The sequence below is a fragment of the Anolis sagrei genome, chromosome 1 (genome assembly GCF_037176765.1).
Source record: "Anolis sagrei isolate rAnoSag1 chromosome 1, rAnoSag1.mat, whole genome shotgun sequence".
In the NCBI taxonomy this organism is placed as follows: domain Eukaryota; kingdom Metazoa; phylum Chordata; class Lepidosauria; order Squamata; family Dactyloidae; genus Anolis; species Anolis sagrei.
The window spans coordinates 85,439,021-85,458,575 of NC_090021.1; the positions used below are offsets into that span (position 1 = coordinate 85,439,021).

Sequence of the window (19,555 nt, forward strand, 5' to 3'; positions counted from 1 at the left end):
ACTTACTTACTTACAGGGGGAGGAAGTGTATAGTCACTCAAGGGAAAACTAGAATAGAACATACTGTTTCTTGTGTTGGGAAGGTGAGCCATAATCATTGGTTTTTATAATTGTGATTCAAAGCCAAAATACTTAAACTGAGACTATGTACATTGGGCATATCATGACTTGACATGAGTCGTAGGAAAACAGAATAAAGAACTCAGGGAAAGAGGAAGAGCATGTAACAGATTAATTCAGTAAAGAAGCCAAGGCCCTCTCTTTGCAAGATCTGAGAAAAGCTACTGACAACCAGATCCCACAAGTCAGTTGATCTTATGGCAAATAACACACCAAACTAAATCAATGATTATACATGTGCTTGGCTAGCATTGGTGAGAGCCATTGTGGTATAATGGTTTGTACACTGGACTATGACTCTGGATGCCAAAGTTCGAATCCTAAATGACCTTGGGCAAGTCATATTCTTTTCAGGCAAGCCATATTCTCTCATAATCCGTGTCAGGGAGAACTCCCCTCTGACCAAAACTTGCCAAGAAAACCTGTGATAGATTTGCTGAGGGTTGCCATAAGCAGGAAACAACACACTATAACAAAACACAGATGAGAACTAGATTGTACGTATATCTCTGACATCTGCTACACTGGCAATATCACATTGGCATTACCTTTAAACTTCAATGTAAGTAAAGGTAAAGACTTTCCCATGACATTAAGTCCAGTTGTGTCCGACTCTGGGGGTTGGTGTTCATCTCAATTTCTACGCCAAAGAGCCAGCATTGTCCGTAGACAGACACCTCCAAGGTCATGTGGCTGGCATGACTGCATGGGACACCATTACCTTCCCGCTGAAGCAGTACCTATTGATCTACTCAAATTTGCATGTTTTCAACCTGCTAGGTTGGCAGAAGCTGGGGCTAACAACAGGAGCTCACACCACTCCCCGGATTCAAACCTGTGACCTTTCGGTCAGCAAGTTCAGCACCTCAGCAGTTTAACCCACTGTGTCACCGGGGACTCCTTTAAACTCCAATGTATAAATTGCCATTTCCTTTGGAGCTAGAGTCATGGTTTTGGAAAGTGAGAGTAACTTTAGCTTACTACAAAGTTCTGCAAGACAAAATTCTGTAGATCTCATAGGCCCCTTCTACACTGCCAAATAATACAGATTAGCTAACAGATAATCCACATTATCTGCTTTTAACTGGATTATATCAGTCTACACTGCCATATAGTGCTGTTCTAAGCAGATAACCCAGATTTTATACTGCAGTGCAGAAGAGGCCATAGGCCCCTTCCACACTGCTCCTATATCTCAGGATCTGATTCCAGATTATGTGCTTATCCCAGATTATCTGGAAGTGGAGACTCATCTAATCCAGGTTAAAGCAGATAATCTGAGATCAGATCATGGGATATAGGGCAGTATAGAAGGGGCCATAGTCTCCAGAATCATAGCATCATAGAGTTGGAAGAGACCACAAAGGCCATCCAGTCCAACCCCCTGCCATGCATTAACACACTATCAAAGTGCTTCCAACATGATGGCCATCCAGCCTCTGGTTTAAAACCACCAAAGAAGATTAGCAGGTTTTCAAATACACAATGCAAAACAATCTATTGTAACATAATCATCCTATCTCTGTGTATGTATTTAAATGGTATGCGTAAACAGAAAATAACTACATAATCCTCAATTGTAAATAGGCTTTGTGTTTGAATTGTTAATGTGTTGAAGGCCAAAGGCTTGTCACACACAAATATGTTTGCATAAGAAACAAAGGACAAGGAAGATTGCAGGAATCCTCTTGGGGATCTAAAACTGGCTCATTGCTAATTAAAGTATATTTTTCTCATTATTGACTTGGTAAGGCAATCATTGCTATTCTTTTTTAGATTATACACTGCCTGGATTTTTGTTGAACACACTAGTTGCATCCTCTCATCATCCGTGTCAGATTCTTGCTTCATATTAGGAACATCTTTTAAACAATTTCTAAGTTAGATGTTTTAAGTTTGTGTTTAATATTAAGAAAAATGTCTGCTGTATTTTTGTAAGGGTGTATATGTCTTTATTTTATTTTATTTCGTTGAAAGGTCGGCAGTTCAAATCCAGGAAGTGGGATGAGCTCCCGCTGTTAGCTCCAGCTTCTGCCAACCTAGCAGTTCGAAAACATGCAAATGTGAGTAGATCAATAGGTACTACTTCAGCAGGAAGGTAATGGCATTCCATGCAGTCATGCCGGCCACATGACCTTGGAGGTGTCTATGGATAGCGCCAGCTCTTCGGCTTAGAAATGGAGATGAGCGCCACCCCCCAGAGTCGGACACGACTAGACTTAATGTCAAGGGGAAATCTTTACCTTTACCTTTAGGTTTTTTTGTTGAATAAAAAGGTTATTTAAAAATAATAAAGTACACAATTCCTAAAATTATTCCTACAGAAATATGGAAATTGGAGCCATAAACACTCTCTCCTTCCTCAAACTATAACCCAAGAAGACCAGAATTTTGTTTGTTCAGGGATGCAAACGAACCCTTCCTGACACAGGAAAAGGCCTGCTAAGGATGAGGCCACAGCGATTACAAACATCTCTATGTTACAAATACAATGGCTAACTAGATAGTAATAGCCAAATGGTGCCAATTTTAATCAGTGTGGCTCCAGCTGTGGATTCATGACATTGTAGCTTTGTGAATTGGATATGTTTAGCTTTGAGAAGTAAATGTTCAGAGGACACATGTTTAAATATTTGGATTCAAATTGCAGGAAAAGAGATTCCACCTAAACATTAGGGAGAACTTCCTGATGGCAAGAGCAATAGGGCAGTGGAATGTGGTGTGGTGGAGTCTTCTTCTCTGAGGGGGTTTTAAGCAGAAGCTGGATGGCCATCTGTTGGGGGTGTGTTGATTGTGTGTTCCTACATGAGAGAATGGGGTTGGAGTAGATGGCCATTGGTTATTTTCCAACTCTGATTCTATAATTCTACTAAGTATTGCCTGCTGGAGAGCTCCAGAGCACATTAGTGTACTACGGTTGCTGAATTACCCAGAAAACCAATCATTTTCCTAACTTTGGGAACAACAGAGCCAGCAGTGTAGTAGAACCCTTCTGTGCAAAATCCCAAGTTCCACGCCAAATTAAAAGTCGCAGGATGCCTTAGGATGCACAATCAGAGGAAAAGGGGTCTCAAAAATACTATTATTTCATGTATATACCTTTAAGTCTCAATGTATGGAGGGTGGAGGAACTGATCCCAACAGGGCCTGCACACAAGGGCTTTATTATTATTACACTGGCCAAGACACATTTTAGTGCCTCAAATGTTAAACCTGTTTCTAGTTATACTTGACCTGCTGATTTCAAAAATGGCACCAGTTTCTCCCTATCAGCTCTAGCTTTTGAGATAATGCCTTGGTCAGATATTCTGCCTTGGTCAGGCCACACCTGGAATACTGTATCAAGTTCTGGGCACAGCAATTGAAGGGAGATGTTGAGAAGTTGGAATATGTCCAGAGAAGGGTGACTAAAATGGTAAAGTGCATGGCGAACAAGCCGTATGAGGAGCAGTTTAAAGAGCTGGGCATGTTTAGCCTGCAAAAGAGAAGGCTGAGAGGAAACATGATGAGCGCCATGTAAAAATATGTGAGGGGAAGTTATAGGGAGGGGGGAGTAGGCTTGTTTTCTGCTGCCCTGGAGACTAGGATGCGGAACAATTGCTGGAATCCACAGGAAAAGAGATTCTACTTGAATATTAGGAAGAACTTCCTGACTGTGAGAGCCGTTAAGCAGTGGAACTCTCTGCCCCGGAAGGCGGTGGAGGCTCCTTCTTTGGAGGCTTTTAAACAGAGGCTGGGTGGCCATCTGTCGGGTGTGTTTTGAATGTGATTTTCCTGCTTCTTGGACTGGATGGCCCACGAGGTCTCTTCTAACTCTATGATTCTATGATTCTATAGAGAACATATACCATCTACCAGTCGCCATCTACTTGTCCATAGAAAACCGTAATAACCATATCTTCTAAATTAGAAGTGAGAAGGTCTATCTAAAGCAATCAGTACCCCCAAATCACCCCAGGGATAGGCCTAAAAACCATGATACCAAGAATATTGGGGGCTGTGCTGTGGTGGGCTGTTGTAGTTGTTGTCATGATGATGATGTGTAAAGGTGCCGTTTGGGCTAGACATTCCCCTAAAGGAAGCTGCTTAGACAGCTTTCAATGTAAGTCTTAAGGAGATTTGAAGATGTCAGGCCAACCAGGAAGGGATTGGACTAACCAGGCGAAAGAGGGGGAGGGAGGCCACTGTCCACGCCCACGTCCTGAATATGCACCAAATCCCCCCCCCCCTCCTTGGCCTTGCAGTGCATCTGGCAGAGTAGGTTTTGGGGCTGGAAGGAGCCCAAGACACAAGGGGGCTTCTGGACAAGACCCCTTTCTGTCCAGATGGAATGGGGCCTAGGAAAAACATGGGAGAGAAAGAAAGGAAGAAATAGGGGAAAGAAGCTAAAGGGAAGGGAAGGGGGAAGAGAAGGGGAAGGAAGCAAGCCAATGCAGCATTACTACGCCTCCATCCTCTCAATGCACCCTGGAGGGATGTGTGCAAGGCTATTAGTCTCTGCCCACCAGCTGATGCTGCAGTTCTTGGGGCTGAAGGAGGGGCAGAGCAAAGAAAACAATAACAACAACAAATCACCCATAGTGCCATCCCCACCTACCATCACAATATTGATTCACAATATCACGATTCACAATATCAACTATCACGGTCAACAAACAAAAATATACGTAACTGGCACGTATATTATCACCATCACCCTCACCATACATGACTCCAATGGCATTGCAACGACCCCCACCATACTTCAACCCAATAGCATTGCAACGACCATCAGAATACAGCAAACAATAATAATAACCATCAGCATCAACATAGACATAATAACAAGCATCATATCATAAACCAAGAATATTAATAACTATCATGGTCAGTATTCCACAAATCAATATTAAGAATAAGAACCACCATGCAACACGGCAATAGTAATGATGATGATGAAGATGATCACTGCGATGCAAGAACCTCTGAATAATAATAATAATACAAGATCACAATGAATGGTAGGCAAACCCACCGAGCTGGAAGAAGGCGAGGGCTCTGCCTGTCCTCGGCGCTGAAATCACGGGCATCGTTGTCCCTGGAGGCCGGGGCCGGTGGGCAGCTCCTCCTCCGGGAGGAGAGCAGGGAGAGACCCCGCCATGGCCCCCAAAAAGGGGAGGAGGAGGAGGGAGGGAGGGAGGGAGGGGGAGCAGAAGCACTGCGAAAGAAAGAAAGCCTTGCAGGAGGAGCAGGAAGCCCGGCTAATGTTCCTGCTGCTGCTGCTGCTGCACGCGCCAAAGCAGGGGCTGATGTTGCCCGGTGCGCGCGCACTCCCTCCCTCCCTCGCTCGCCCTCTCAGCAACACAGCAGACCCCGCCGCAACCAGGCAGCCCCCCTCCCCCTCTCCCTCCCTCCCTCCCTCCTCGACCGCCCCGCCCACGCAGAGGCCCTATGACCCTCCTCTCCCAAGCATTTCCTCATCTCGGAGCCAGGCAGGAGGAGGAGGAGAAAGCCAGCTTTCCGTTTTCTGCTGCCACCCTCTACCAGACCCCTTGTCCTTCCCCACCAGCAATAATAATAATAATAAGGAGGAGGAGGAGGCAGTCAAGAACCAACATTGAAGGAAGTCAATAATAGTAAACTGCTTCAAGTTCAAAAGACAGAGTCAATACCCTAATAACACAACCCAGAGCAGAAGGCAAAGGAAGGCTCTTCATGGACAGTTCCTGGCAAAAATTGTGAGCCAAATTGACAAAGAAAAAACATGGCTGTGGCTCACAAATAGAACTTTGAGAAAGGAGACAGAGGGCCTGATTCTGGCAGTCCAAGAACAAGCCATTAGAACAAATGTCATCAAAGCCAGAATTGAAAAGTCGACAACAGATCCCAAATGTAGCATCTGCAAGGAAGCAGATGAAACAATAGATCACATCCTGAGCTGCTGCAAGAAGATCGTGCAGACAGACTACAAGCAGAGGCATAACACCTTTGCTCAGGTGATTTATTGGAACCTGTGCCACAAATACCATCTGCCTGCGACAAAGAACTGGTGAGATCACAAGCCGGAAAAAGTTACAGAAAATGAACACGTCAAACTCCTTTGGGACTTCCGAATTCAGACAGACAGAGTTCTGGAGCACAATACTCCTGACCTCACAATCATATTAAAAAACAAAGTATGGATCGTCAATGTCGCAATCCCAGGTGACAGCAGGATTGAAGGGAAACAACTGGAAAAGCTGACACGATGTGAGGATTTAAAGATCGAACTGCAAAGACTCTGGCACAAGCCAGTAAAGGTGGTCCCAGTGGTTATTGGCACACTGGGTGCAGTGCCCAAAAATCTTGGCCTGCATTTAAACACAATCGGCGCTGAAAAAATTCCCTTCTGCCAGCTGCAGAAGGCAACCTTACTAGGGTCGGCACACATCATTAGCCGATACATCACACAGTCCTAGACACTTGGGAAGTGTCCAACGTGTGATTCAATACAACAGCCAGCAGAGTGATCTTATCTGCTGTGGACTCATCTTGTTGTGTTTCATATAATAATAATAATAATCTTTATTTATTTAAAGGGGACTCGGGACAGCTAACATGAGGTCAAGCCCAAAAATACAATACAACAAAATAAAATACAAAGAAACAAAAAATTACATCAAAATAAGATACATAAAGTAACAAAATAAAATAAACAGTTGCAAAATAACATAATGAAAAGATAGAACACAATGGGCGGGCCAAATGCACAAGATAAAAATTATAAAACCCTGGATGAGATAGTAGTGGGAAATAATACGAATGAATGCACTTTGACAGCCATGGCTCAAAGCTATGGAAGCAGGGAAATTGTGGTGTTACTGGGTCTTCTCTGCCAAAGAAGGCTGGGCCTTCACCAGGCTGACTCCCACGATTCCATAGCAGCAAACCATGGACCTGAAAGTGGAGTCAAACTGCATTCATTCTACAGCAGTGTTTCTCAACCTTTTTTTTTAACCAGGGACTACTTTGAGCAGGGATCACTCTCCCATGCTCCAGTGACAGTGAGTAGTGTTTCGCTCTTGTCGCCATGATCCTTAGTCCATATCTTCTTCCTAGTAACTTCCTCTATTATTTTCCCCACCTCACTTATATATGGTGTTCTCTCACTTATTGCAGGTGTTACGTTTCAGGACTATCCATGAAAAGTTAAAATCCGCAAAGCAGGGAGGCTATATTTATTTTAATATTTATATATTATTTTAGTAGTTATACACTATTTTAAGTCTTTATAAACCTTCTCCACACACTTATACACTACATAACCCTCCTTGAACGTGTTGTTCATGTAATCCTTGGCTCCGGCTCTATCTGCAGAGGAAGCCTCTCCACACAGACAAATGCTCTTACGTCCATAGCGCTTCTGAAATTTATCAAACCAGCCCTTGCTGGCAGTGAATTTGTCTAATTTGGTGGGAGAACCAGTTGATGCTTGGGATTGCTGTTTTACCAAGTACCGCAAAACCCTACAAAATAGCAAAAATACCACAATAAATATTTTACATTAATATTTATTGAAAAACCACGAAACAGCGAGCCTGTGAAAAGTGAACCACGAAGTAGCGAGGGACCACTGTAGATTAAATGTTACCCACATATCTCTGCAGCTTCAATTTACCTAGTTAACAAACATGTGATTGCACTTTATGTGTCTTTCCAGAAAAAGTAGGTGAGAGAGAATTCAATGAGGATCAGAACCAGGACACACATCATGTGCAGGAAAAGCAATTTAAGTCCTCTGCATCTCCCTTCCCTGAATCATCTTTTACTGGCTCAGTTCCTCAGAGCCACGCATTACGGCCTGTTTGATCTATCACTGCTCTTGATCTAGTCCCTCATTGGGTTAGATCACTGGTTCCCAACCTTTTATTTGACCAGGGACTACTTTTTCCAGGGACCACTCTCCAACATTAGTACTAAAAGGGTTACAAACCAGTTTTTGGTCAACTTTAGATTTGGTTTGGTTATTTGGGGTGCTGATTCAGAAAACTTCATTGGATAGACCACATCAGCTCTAGTTTCTGATACAGAACATATGCCATCCAGTAGTATCCATCTGCTCGCCCATAGAAAACCATACAATAGAGTCTCGCATATCCAACCTTTGCTTATCTGACATTCCGTCTTATCCGACACTCTTATCTAATGCCCCTTTTCCTCCAGCATTTCCCATTCAATTAAAGGAGTGCTCCCCAACTCTTTCTCCATTCCCAATAAGTAAAAAGACAAGAGGAGGAGGAGGAGGAGGAGGAGGGAAAGGGGGGAAACCGGAGGACCAGAAGCAGAAGCGTCCTCCCTCCTTCTCTCTGTGATTTCCATGCTCCTCTTCCACATCCGGGCACTTCCTGCTGGGCCACTCTAGCCTCGAGGTGTTGCCTTGCCTTAAGCCTTTATTTATTTATTTATTTATTTATTTACTTACCTACTTACTATATTTGTGTACTGCCCTTCTCAGCCCTTAGACTTTGAGTCCCTGTTGCTAATATTCTCTGCGCTGGACGCATAACAGTAGGAAACTCCATATTATCTGACATTTTCATTTATCTGACGTTCTTTCAGTCCATTTATGTCAGATAAGTAGGATTCTACTGGCTACTCTACTGTATTTAATAATCTAGAGCTGATGTGGTAGTAGTAATCTTTCGTGGGTAGTCGGCCTCTCCCCTCCTGACATCTCTGTTGCCTCAGCACTATAAGTGGGTTTTGTGAGACCAGTTGCTCTCGCCATGTGATTTCAAGGAAACGGTGTAGTAATGGTAAGGCCACAGATCATATTTTGTTTATGTCGACCACTAGTGGTCCATAGAACACAGGTTGGGAGCCACTGCTCTACAGTAGCCATGCTGCAATCCTCCCTTTTGATTTGCCTTGAGGCTAATGGGGTGAAAGGAGCAACTGCCTTCCACGTGTGCGCTGTTCACTGGATGGTTAGAGTGCATGTTTTCCTGCTCACACCACGCTTTCATGCTGTTAGTAGTTGGAGTAACTATACAAAGGGTTCTGAATTGAGCAATTCTGCATGAAGCCTAAAACAGAAATAGAACTGAAGTTAACCTTTTACCTTTGCAGATTTCACTTTTATGGTTTTGGCTCATATACTGCAGTTTCTGTAGGGATCTGTAGGTCATCTAGTGCAACTCTATAGTCAAATTCTGTTGGGAGTTAACTGCAGACTCATGCTAGAGCAGACATGGGCAAACTTGGGCCCTCCAGGTGTTTTGGACTTCCACTATTCCTAACAGCCTCAGGCCCCTTCCTTTTCTCCCTCAGCCAGTTAGAAAGGAAAGGGCCTGAGTCTTTTAGGAATGGTGAGATTTGAAGTCCAGAACACCTGGAGAGCCCAGGCTTGCCCATGCCTGTGTTAGAGGACCTAGATTTCTAGATACTTCTCTAGAACAATTCTATTGGAAGTTAACCATAGAGTCATGCTGGAGGATCAATGCTTCTATACAGGTACTATAATTCAGTTTAGAGGTGGATTGAAAAAATTGGTTTTGTTGTGTAGTACTTACCAAAATGTTCCAGGAACTTGCTGCAGGCTGCCACAGTATTGACTAATTGTGGACCAGAACCAAGGCCAGCCCATGGAGATGCACTGATGCACATCACCATGTCCGAACTCAAGAATGGAAAACGGAATGTTGGTGGACAGGAAAAGACATTTAAAGATGGGCTCAAAGCCAATCTTAAAAACTCTGGCATAGACACTGAGAACTGGGAAGCCCTGGCCCTCGGTCAATGAGGGATCGCATAAGAGAGGAGAGGCATATATAGTGATTTCAGTAAGGAGACAATGGGGATTTATGTATTTATTGACTTTTTATGAACCTATATTTTATATGCTAATGTTTTTAATTGTATTTTATGTGTCAGGGGGCATCGAATTGTGCCGAATGTAAACTGCCTTTAGTCGCTTTTGGGCTGTGAAAGGCGATATATAAATACGGTAAATAAATAAATAAATAAATAAACTGAATGGCTGCAGCACATTATTTGGATTGTTTTCTGGTTACTTTTTAAAAATAATATTTCAGACTTAATGTGTGTTACAGTGCATCATCCTTTTGGAGGGATGCCTTTGAAAAAGTTTCTGGAAGTACATAAGTGCAGCCACTGGAATGCTGACCAGAACAGCTGTCAAGAATACGTGGTCTCATTGATGTGACAAACCCAGCAGCTTCCAGCCCATCTCTGATGTGTATTTTTCAAGACTATAATTGGGATTTTAAACTATGCAAACCAAACATGAATTTAAACACAACATTTTAGTTATTGAAAAATATACTTTCGTGGGTTATGCAACCAAAATAATGTCCCAGTTGACATCTGTCTCATAGCTTTTAGTATGAACCTTTCATTATTTAACCCCTGAATGTGAAAACGAAACGATCCACGTATTTATTCAGGATACAACTGCTCCTACACTGCTTTCTAGAATACAGGGGCCCTTCCAGACAGGCTCTATATCCCAGGATCTGATCCTAGGTTTTCTGCTTTAAACTGGATTATATACGAGTCCGCATTGCCAGATAATCTGGGATAAACAGAAAAACTGGGATCAGATCCCGGGATATAGAGCCTGTCTTGAAGGGACCCAAGCTAAAGGTTCCTGGAACAAACCAGAATGCATGTTGGGAATCTGGGAAAAAAATGTACCATTATGTAAAAGAGGTTTAAGGGTGCATCTGCACTGAAGAACTAATTGCAGCTTGACTCCACTTTAATTGCCCTGGCTCAATGCTATGGAGTCAAGGGAGTTGTAGTCTTACGAGATTTTTAGTCTTTTCTGCTAAAGAGTGTTGTAGCTTTAGCAAACTACAGCTTCCAGGACCCCATAGGATTGAACCATGGCAGTTCAAGTGGTGTCAAAACTGCATTTATTCTGCAGTGTAGAGTAGATGCATTCTAGTATGCTGCTGCTGCAGATACATAGTAGTCTTTAAAAAGACGTCTAATTTGTGTGAAATTCTTAAATATCTCTGTGTAAAATGCAATTATCACAGTGAAGGAATGAAAACTCACCAGTGATGTAATCAGTATTAAACGTAACTAATAGAGCATGAAACAGACAAAGTGACGAGCTCCCTGGTGGTCTAGTGGTTAGGATTCGGCGCTCTCACCGCCGCGGCCCGGGTTCGATTCCCGGTCAGGGAAGCAATCTTTTTTGCATTCCTTTGATATGTTAAATTTAGTTTGTTTCCAATTTAAACAATTCCAAAGTTTATATTTTATTCATAATTATTCTAAGTTTTTTGGAGGGAAGAAATCATTTCATACAGACACAGACCTCTCCAAAACCAGAACAATTATGAGTAAAACATAATTTATAAGCTGTTAAATGTATATATATATTTGGAGTATGTTGTCATTGACAAAAAATAGCTTCTTACATTTAAAAGAAATAATCCAGTTTAGTTTAGTTTTTTAGGAACCCATAATAAGATGCTTTTCTATGGCCCTTTGGAATGGGATATTTTAACAAAATGTGAAACAACAAAGTTTTAAAATGATTTTTACATAAAAGTTGTCAAACCTCCTGCTTTTGGGGACAGGACGTGAGAGGAGAAATTTGGGGACTCAGAGACGTGGCCTCCTATGATAAAAACGTACTTTTCTCCATTTATTTCTGTAGAGGACATTTGTTTCCCTTTTAAAAAAAAATCCTCTACTGTGAACTCGGAAGTACACGATTCAGACAATCTATTATCTTTGTATCTCTAGAATGTGTTAGAAGATGCGTTGCCAGTCCAAGCCATTGGACTCTCTTTAAGTGGGGAGAAGGGTGCGCTGTCCCTTTAAAGAATTCAGAGCCGCTTGGTTGCTAAGCAGCGTGTTGGATAGGAAAGACGTCAGGTGCAAGACGTCACGTTATGTGGAGAGGCGGGATTATACTTGGAGGTGGGATTTATAGGAAGGGGAAAAAAGGAAACCACTGGTAAGCTTTGTCTTAAAGAAGAAGGAGGCAGTTTTCCTTGTAGTTCCCTGGTGGTCTAGTGGTTAGGATTCGGCGCTCTCACCGCCGCGGCCCGGGTTCGATTCCCGGTCAGGGAAACTTGTTTTTATTCAAATCAATAAATCTTAATTAATACTGAAAATAAAACTTTGAGACTCCTCTTACTTAAATAATGGTATGGTTTTGCACTTAAAGTTTTAAAGGTAAAGGTGTGAAGGAGGATATTTGAAAAGAATGACTACAATAGATTTGTCCTGTTTTGACATCAAGTGAATCAAGTTCTACAGAGTTGAATGAAGCTGCAGAGCTACAATGTCATTAAATGCTAATCAGGGTGGCCAATTGCAACATTCACACTTACCTCAAGCAGACACCCTGGACATACCACAGATATATAAACCCCACTTGCCTAGTTTCCAACAGACCTCACAACCTCTGAGGATGCCTGCCATTGATGTGGGTGAAACGTCAGGAGAGAATGCTTCTGGCACATGGTCATACAGCCCAGAAAACTCACAGCAACCCAGTTCTACAGAGTTCTTTATTTGTTTCTGCTTCTACTAAGGTTGTATTTTGCCCTTGCTTGACATTGTTTGACCGTCAAGCAGGTAGCTAATAAAATAAAAATATAATACACAGCTGAATAAAGTTGTATGTGTTTCTTCTTACCAGACAGTCAAGGAATTATTGATTCAAATTCCACCCTTCCAAATTTCCTCCTCCTTTCCGTTTTAACTACACATTGAGCATCACTTATGAGGAATTTTAAATTCTGAACATGGGTGGCCAAAAGAGTGGCACCTTGGCTTTCTGATGGTTTGGTGCACAAACATTTTGATTCTTGCAAATTACCTTCAGGCTGTATATATAATGTAAGGAAGTTATTGAAATTAGGTATATGTATTTGAACTGTTTAACTATTTGTTTGGTAACAGTAGCTGAAAACTAGGACTGGTTGTATTCACTGTGGCGTTGCCAAGGAGACCAGGCAGGAGAGAGTGGAAAGTGGGCGGAGCCTAGTGAGAGAAATCTATCTGCGTTTGAAAAGAAGCAGTCAGTTGGGGATTTGGAGTCGGAGTTAGCAGTTGAGAGAGAAAGAGAGTGGGAAGTAGAGAAGCAGTGTTTGTGAATAGTCAGAGGTTTCTTCAGTTTAGGAAGGCTGAAGGGGAAACCTAATTAGTTTCATTAGTCAGAGAGGACTAAGAGAAGCTTGTTTAGATCACTAGTTAGAAATGAACTAGAGATCTGGGGTTTGATCACGAAAGGATCAAACAGGAAGGCTATTCACCTCAGGAAACATTGTTTAAGAAAGTGCTTCACCACAGTAAAAGTCAATTACAAGTTGTATCATCCAGAAGTGTGAACTGTATTGCAACCAAGTTACATGTAAAGTTCTCAAAGTAATTCCAAGTTTATCAACAGCCTGCAACCATACGCTTTGTTCAAAATAAACTTATTAACTTTTGTTTGAAGACAGTGTCATCTCTATACATCTGCGTCTGGGGAACCAGTTCTCATCGGCATTACCTCCCGTTGGTGGCAGTTACCTGAATTACATCTATAATTATCTACACCTTTTATAAATTAGCAAACCTTTGGAGATTTAAACAGTATTAGGTGGAATACCTTCGCAGATTGGCCAGTGTTGCTAACCACAGTAAAAGAAATCGAATGCAAGTTGGAGACAGTGGGATACTTTTACAAATTGGTGTCAGTGGTGTGGCAATCTATCACAAATTGGTGATATTCGGTGGTATTAGAACGGTCATTCCTCTTTGCAATAATAAGGCACCTATAAAACATTCTTTTAGTTCAGATCCCACCTCCATTCTTTATATGCAAATATTCCGACATCTAAATAAAAATCTGAATTCGAAAATACAACAAAATGGTATGGACCCAGGGGCTATGTGAAGAGTTCCTTATAATAATAATAATAATAATAATAATAATTATTATTATTATTATTATTATTATTAATGTATAACCCCAAGGGGACAAGGGGCGGCTTACATGAGGACAAGCCCAGCAATACAACAATGCAAATATACACATAAGGCAACAGCAATAAAATAAAAATAAAATAAAATAAAGGCAGTATAAATAAACACATCAGACAATATTTGAACACAGAAGGTTGATGACAGTGGGCAGGGCCATTTGCAGGGATTGAAAGTTTAAAAACACTGGGTGAGACAGCAATGTAAAGTATTTAGGGACAAGTAGGGTTTAATTGCACAAACAGGTAAAATAAAGTGCTTCCGAGGGCATTTTATGCAGGATTTGGTCAGGTCAGGGGTTATTGTTCATTCATTCATTGAAGGCACACTGGAATAGCCAAGTTTTCAGACTCTTCCTGAAGACTGACAGGATGTGGGCTTGTTTAATTTCTCTGGGGAGCGAGTTCCAGAGCTGAGGGGCCACCACAGAGAAAGCCCTCTCCCTCGTACCCACAAGTCGCACTTGTGACAGGAGCAGAACAGAGAGAAGGGCCTTGGTAAAGGTTTCCCCTTGACATTAAGTCTAGTCAAGTCTGACTCTGGGAGGTGGTGCTCCATCTTCATTTCTAAGCTGAAGAGCTGTTGCCCATAGACACCTCCTAGGTGTCAAGCCATATTTTTCAGAACCCAATTGTCACAGGACAGAAAGTGAGGTGAAATCTTCTGAACAGGGGCTGTATGTGTGTGTGCGCGCGCACACGTGTGTGTATAGAGAGAGAGAGAGAGAGAGAGGCTGGAGTTATCTTAAAAATTTACCTGTCCCAATGTACATACAAATTCAACTTAAGAACCTATCTTGTTCATAACTTGGGGACGATCTGTAATTGCTCCACGTCTTTGCTATTTTCTTCTAGTAGTATGGTGCCATCTGCATATCATAAATCATTGATGTTCCTTCCTCCAACCTTCACACCTTTTTCCTCCAAGTCCAATCCTGCTTCAGGCTTGATTTATTCACTGCTAAAGTTAAAAGGTGATAAAATGCAGCCTAACCTGACTCCTTTGGAAACCATTTCATTTCTCTATATTCTGTCCTGGTGGTTGTCTCTTGTCACTGCAGCCTTTCACATTATTATTATTATTATTATTATTATTATTATTATTATGTTTGTTTATATCCTGCTTTATCTCTCCTGAAGGAGACTCAAGCCCCTACTACTCAGTTGTTTAAAATCCACATTATCTGCTTTGAACTGGATTATATGGCAGTGTAGACTAAGATAATTCAGTTCAAATCAGATGTGGATTTTCTGCTTTGATAACCTGGATTATTTGGCCATGTAGAAGGGTCTCAAAGCAGCTTATATTAAAAGTATGATCACACAATTTGCAATATGCAAATATGCAAACATCAAAACAGAATTAAACATAACAGTATTATACAACCTGCTTTATACAACATGCTTTAACAAGGACCATAAGGCTTTTAACAAGGTTCCCCATGACCTTCTGGCAAACAAACTAGTCCAATGTGGTTAGGTGGATCTGTAATTGGTTAACTCAATGCTTCCTCTTCATCCTGGAAAGAAGGGACGAGCGGAGTGCCGCAGGGTTCCATCCTAGGCCCGGTCCTGTTCTACATCTTTATTAATTATTTAGATGAAGGGTTAGAAGGCATGATCATCAAGTTTGCAGACGACACCAAATTGGGAGGGATGGCCAATACTCCAGGAGACAGGAGCAGAATTCAAAATGATCTTAACAGATTAGAGAGATGGGCCAAAAGTAACAAAATGAAGTTTCAACAGGGACAAATGCAAGATACCCCACTTAGGCAGAAAAAAGTAATGCAAAAATACAGAATAGGGGACTCCTGGCTCAACTGTAGTACATGTGAAAAAGATCTTGGGGTCCTTGTGGACAACAAGTTAAACATGAGCCAAAAATGTGATGCAGCAGCCAAAAAAGCCAATGGGATTTTGGCCTGCATCAACAGGAGTATAGTGTCTAGATCCAGGGAAGTCATGCTATCCCTCTATTCTGCCTTGGTTAGACCACACCTGGAATATTGTGTCCAATTCTGGGCACCACAATTGAAGAGACATGTTGACAAGCTGGAATGTGTCCAGAGAAGGGTGACTAAAATGATCAAGGGTCTGGAGAACAAGCCCTATGAGGAGCAGCTTAAAGAGCTGGGCATGTTTAGCCTGCAGAAGAGAAGGTTGAGAGGAGACATGATGGCCATGTATAAATATGTAAGGGGAAGTCATAGGAAGGAGAGAGCAAGCTTGTTTTCTACTGCCCTGGAGACTAGGATGCAGAGCAATGGCTTCAAACTACAGGAAAGCAGATTCCACTTGAACATGAGAAAGAACTTCCTAACTGTGAGAGCTGTTCAGCAGTGGAACTCTCTGCCCTGGACTGTGGTGGAGGCTCCTTCTTTGGAGGCTTTTAAACAGCGACTGGATGGTCATCTGTCGGGGTGCTTTGAATGTGATTTTCCTGCTTCTTGGCAGGGGGTTGGACTGGATGGCCCATGAGGCCTCTTCCAACTCTATGATTCTATGATTCTGTGGCTCTTATGCCTTGTAAAACAGCCTAAATAACATTATAGGTGGTTCTAAGCTACTCAAAGTAGAACTGAGAGCCCTTCCACACAGCCATATAACACAGAATTTCAAGGCAGAAAACCTCACAATATCTGCTTTGGACTGGGTCATCTGAGTCTACACTGCCATATATCCCAGTTCAAAGCAAATAATGTGGGATTTTATTCAGCTGTGTGGAAGGGGCCCAAGAAACACCAATGTGAACTGCAGCTCGCCAAAAGACCCAACCATGGTGGGGAATTCCAGAAATTTTGGACCATGAAAGTGAGTTTTGTCAGCTCAGTTTCAAAGGAAAAGTACTGTACATGTAATGGTTGCCATTGTTGTTGTTCATTCGTTTAGTCGTCTCCGACTCTTCGTGACCTCATGGACCAGCCCACGCCAGAGCTCCCTGTCGGCCGTCACCACCCCCAGCTCCTTCAAGGTCATTCCAGTCACTTCAAGGATGCCATCCATCCATCCATCTTGCCCTTGGTCGGCCCCTCTTCCTTTTACCTTCCACCTTCCCCAGCATAATTGTCTTCTCTAGGCTTTGCTGTCTCCTCATGATGTGGCCAAAGTACTTCAACTTTGTCTCTAGTATCCTTCCCTCCAATGAGCAGTCGGGCTTTTTTTCCTGGAGGATGGACTGATTGGATCTTCTCGCAGTCCAAGGCACTCTCAGAACTTTCCTCCAACACCACAGATCAAAAGCATCGATCTTCCTTCGCTCAGCCTTCCCTAAGGTCCAGCTCTCACATCCGTAGGTTACTACAGGGAATACCATGGCTTTGACTAGGCGGATCTTTGTTGCCAGTCTGATGTCTCTACTCTTTACTATTTTGTCGAGACTGGACATTGCTCTCCCCCCAAGAAGTAAGTGTCTTCTGATTTCCTGACTACAGTCTGCATCTGCAGTAATCTTTGCTCCTAGACATACAACGTCTGTCACGGCCTCCACGGTTTCTCCCTCTATTTTCCAGTTGTCAATCATTCTTGTTGCCATAATCTTGGTTTTTTTGATGTTTAGCTGCAACCCAGCTTTTGCGCTTTCTTCTTTCACCTTAATTAGAAGGCTCCTCAGCTCCTCCTCGCTTTCGGCCATCAGAGTGGTGTCATCTGCATATCTGAGGTTGTTAATGTTTCTTCCAGCAATTTTCACCCCAGCTTTGCATTCATCAAGCCCCGCACATCGCATGATGTGTTCTGCATACAAGTTAAAAAGGTTGGGTGAGAGGATGCAGCCTTGCCGTACGCCTTTCCCAATCTTGAACCAGTCTGTTGTTCCGTGGTCAGTTCTGACTGTTGCTACTTGGTTCTTGTACAGATTCCTCAGGAGAGAGACAAGGTGGTTTGGTATCCCCATCCCACCAAGAACTTGCCACAATTTATTATGATCCACACAGTCAAAGGCTTTAGAATAGTCAATGAAGCAGAAGTAGATGTTTTTCTGAAACTCCCTGCCTTTCTCCATTATCCAGCGGATATTGGCAATCTGGTCTCTCGTTCCTCTGCCTTTTCTAAACCCAGCTTGAACATCTGGCAACTCTCGCTCCATGTATTGCTGGAGTCTTCCTTGCAGGATCTTGAGCATTACCTTGCTGGCATGAGAAATAAGGGCCACTGTACGGATGTTGGAGCAGTCTTTCGCATTTCCCTTTTTTGGTATGGGGATATACGTTGATTTTTTACAGTCTGATGGCCATTCTTGTGTTTTCCATATTTGCTGGCATATGGCATGCATCACCTTGACAGCATCATCTTTTAAGATTTTAAAGAGTTCAGCTGGGATCCCGTCGTCTCCTGCTGCCTTGTTGTTAGCAATCCTTCTTAAGGCCCATTCAACCTCACTCCTCAGGATGTCTGGTTCTAATTCATTCACCACACCGTCAAAACTATCCTCGATATTATTATCCTTCCTATACAGATCTTCTGTATAGTCTCGCCACCTTCTCTTGATCTCTTCAGCTTCTGTTTGGTCCCTGCCATCTTTGTTTCTTATCATACCAATTTTTGCGTGAAATTTACCTCCAATGTTTCTAATTTTCTGGAAGAGGTCTCTTGTCCTTCCTATTCTGTTGTCTTCTTCCACTTCCATGCATTGCTTATTTAAAAATAGTTCCTTATCTCTTCTGGCTAACCTCTGGAATTGCGCATTTAACTGGGCATATCTCCCCTTATCCCTGTTTCCTTTTGCTTTCCTCCTTTCTTGGGCTACTTCCAGTGTCTCAGCAGACAACCATTTTGCCTTCTTGGTTTTCTTTTTCTTTGGGACGTACTTTGTTGCCGCCTCCTGAACAATGTTGCGGACTTCTGTCCATAGTTCTTCTGGGACTCTGTTTACTAAATCTAGTCCTTCAAATCTGTTCTTCACTTCCACTGTATATTCGCTAGGAATGTTAGTGAGATCATATCTAACTGGTCTGTGTATTTTCCCTGATCTCTTTAGTTTTATTCTAAATTGAGCAACAAGAAGTTCGTGATCTGAGCTACAGTCAGCCCCAGGTCTTGTTTTCACCGACTGGATGGATGTCTGCCACCTTTGGCTGCAAAGGATGTAGTCAATCTGATTTCGGTGGTTGCCATAGTCAACTCAATTCTTTTTTAGAGTTTTTGGCAAGGAGTTATTCATCAGGCCATCAAATATTTTTAATATTATTTAAAGAGGAACCAACACCCATTATTTAAAGAGTGATCCATAGTTTAGGAGAGGAGTTTGAGAAACATTGATCTACACAATCAAAGGCTTTGTGATAATCATTTTTCTTCTGAAATTCTTTAGTGCACTCCTTTATCCAATGTATCTTTGAAATTTGAAAACTGATGTCTCTTGCTTTCCTGAACCCAGCTTGGGCATTTGGCACTGCTTGCTCCATATATAAAGTCTTCCTTTATTCCAGAGCCGAGGGGAATTATCTAGCTAGGAATTATAAACC

General features: G+C 42.3%; 1 protein-coding gene and 2 non-coding genes across 11 annotated transcripts in view; 2 read left to right on the forward strand and 1 right to left on the reverse strand.

The window, feature by feature from the left end:
* NCOA7 (nuclear receptor coactivator 7) overlaps positions 1-5,445 on the reverse strand; it is a 109,894-nt gene extending 104,449 nt beyond the window's left edge. For 4 of the 9 annotated variants that reach the window (XM_060753296.2, XM_060753294.2, XM_060753295.2 and 1 more), the window contains exon 1: positions 5,135-5,444. The gene's annotated coding sequence lies outside the window, so the exon portion shown is untranslated. Of the gene's footprint in view, positions 1-5,134 lie in introns of all 9 variants that reach the window. The other 5 variants (XM_060753292.2, XM_060753289.2, XM_060753291.2 and 2 more) reach the window with 2 other exon arrangements.
* A 5,775-nt stretch (positions 5,446-11,220) lies between these two features.
* Positions 11,221-11,292, forward strand: TRNAE-CUC (transfer RNA glutamic acid (anticodon CUC)). The gene has a single exon. It is a non-coding gene; the product is annotated as a tRNA-Glu (tRNA).
* Positions 11,293-12,117: 825 nt separating this feature from the next.
* TRNAE-CUC (transfer RNA glutamic acid (anticodon CUC)) lies at positions 12,118-12,189 on the forward strand. Its single transcript has one exon. It is a non-coding gene; the product is annotated as a tRNA-Glu (tRNA).
* Positions 12,190-19,555: the final 7,366 nt, after the last annotated feature.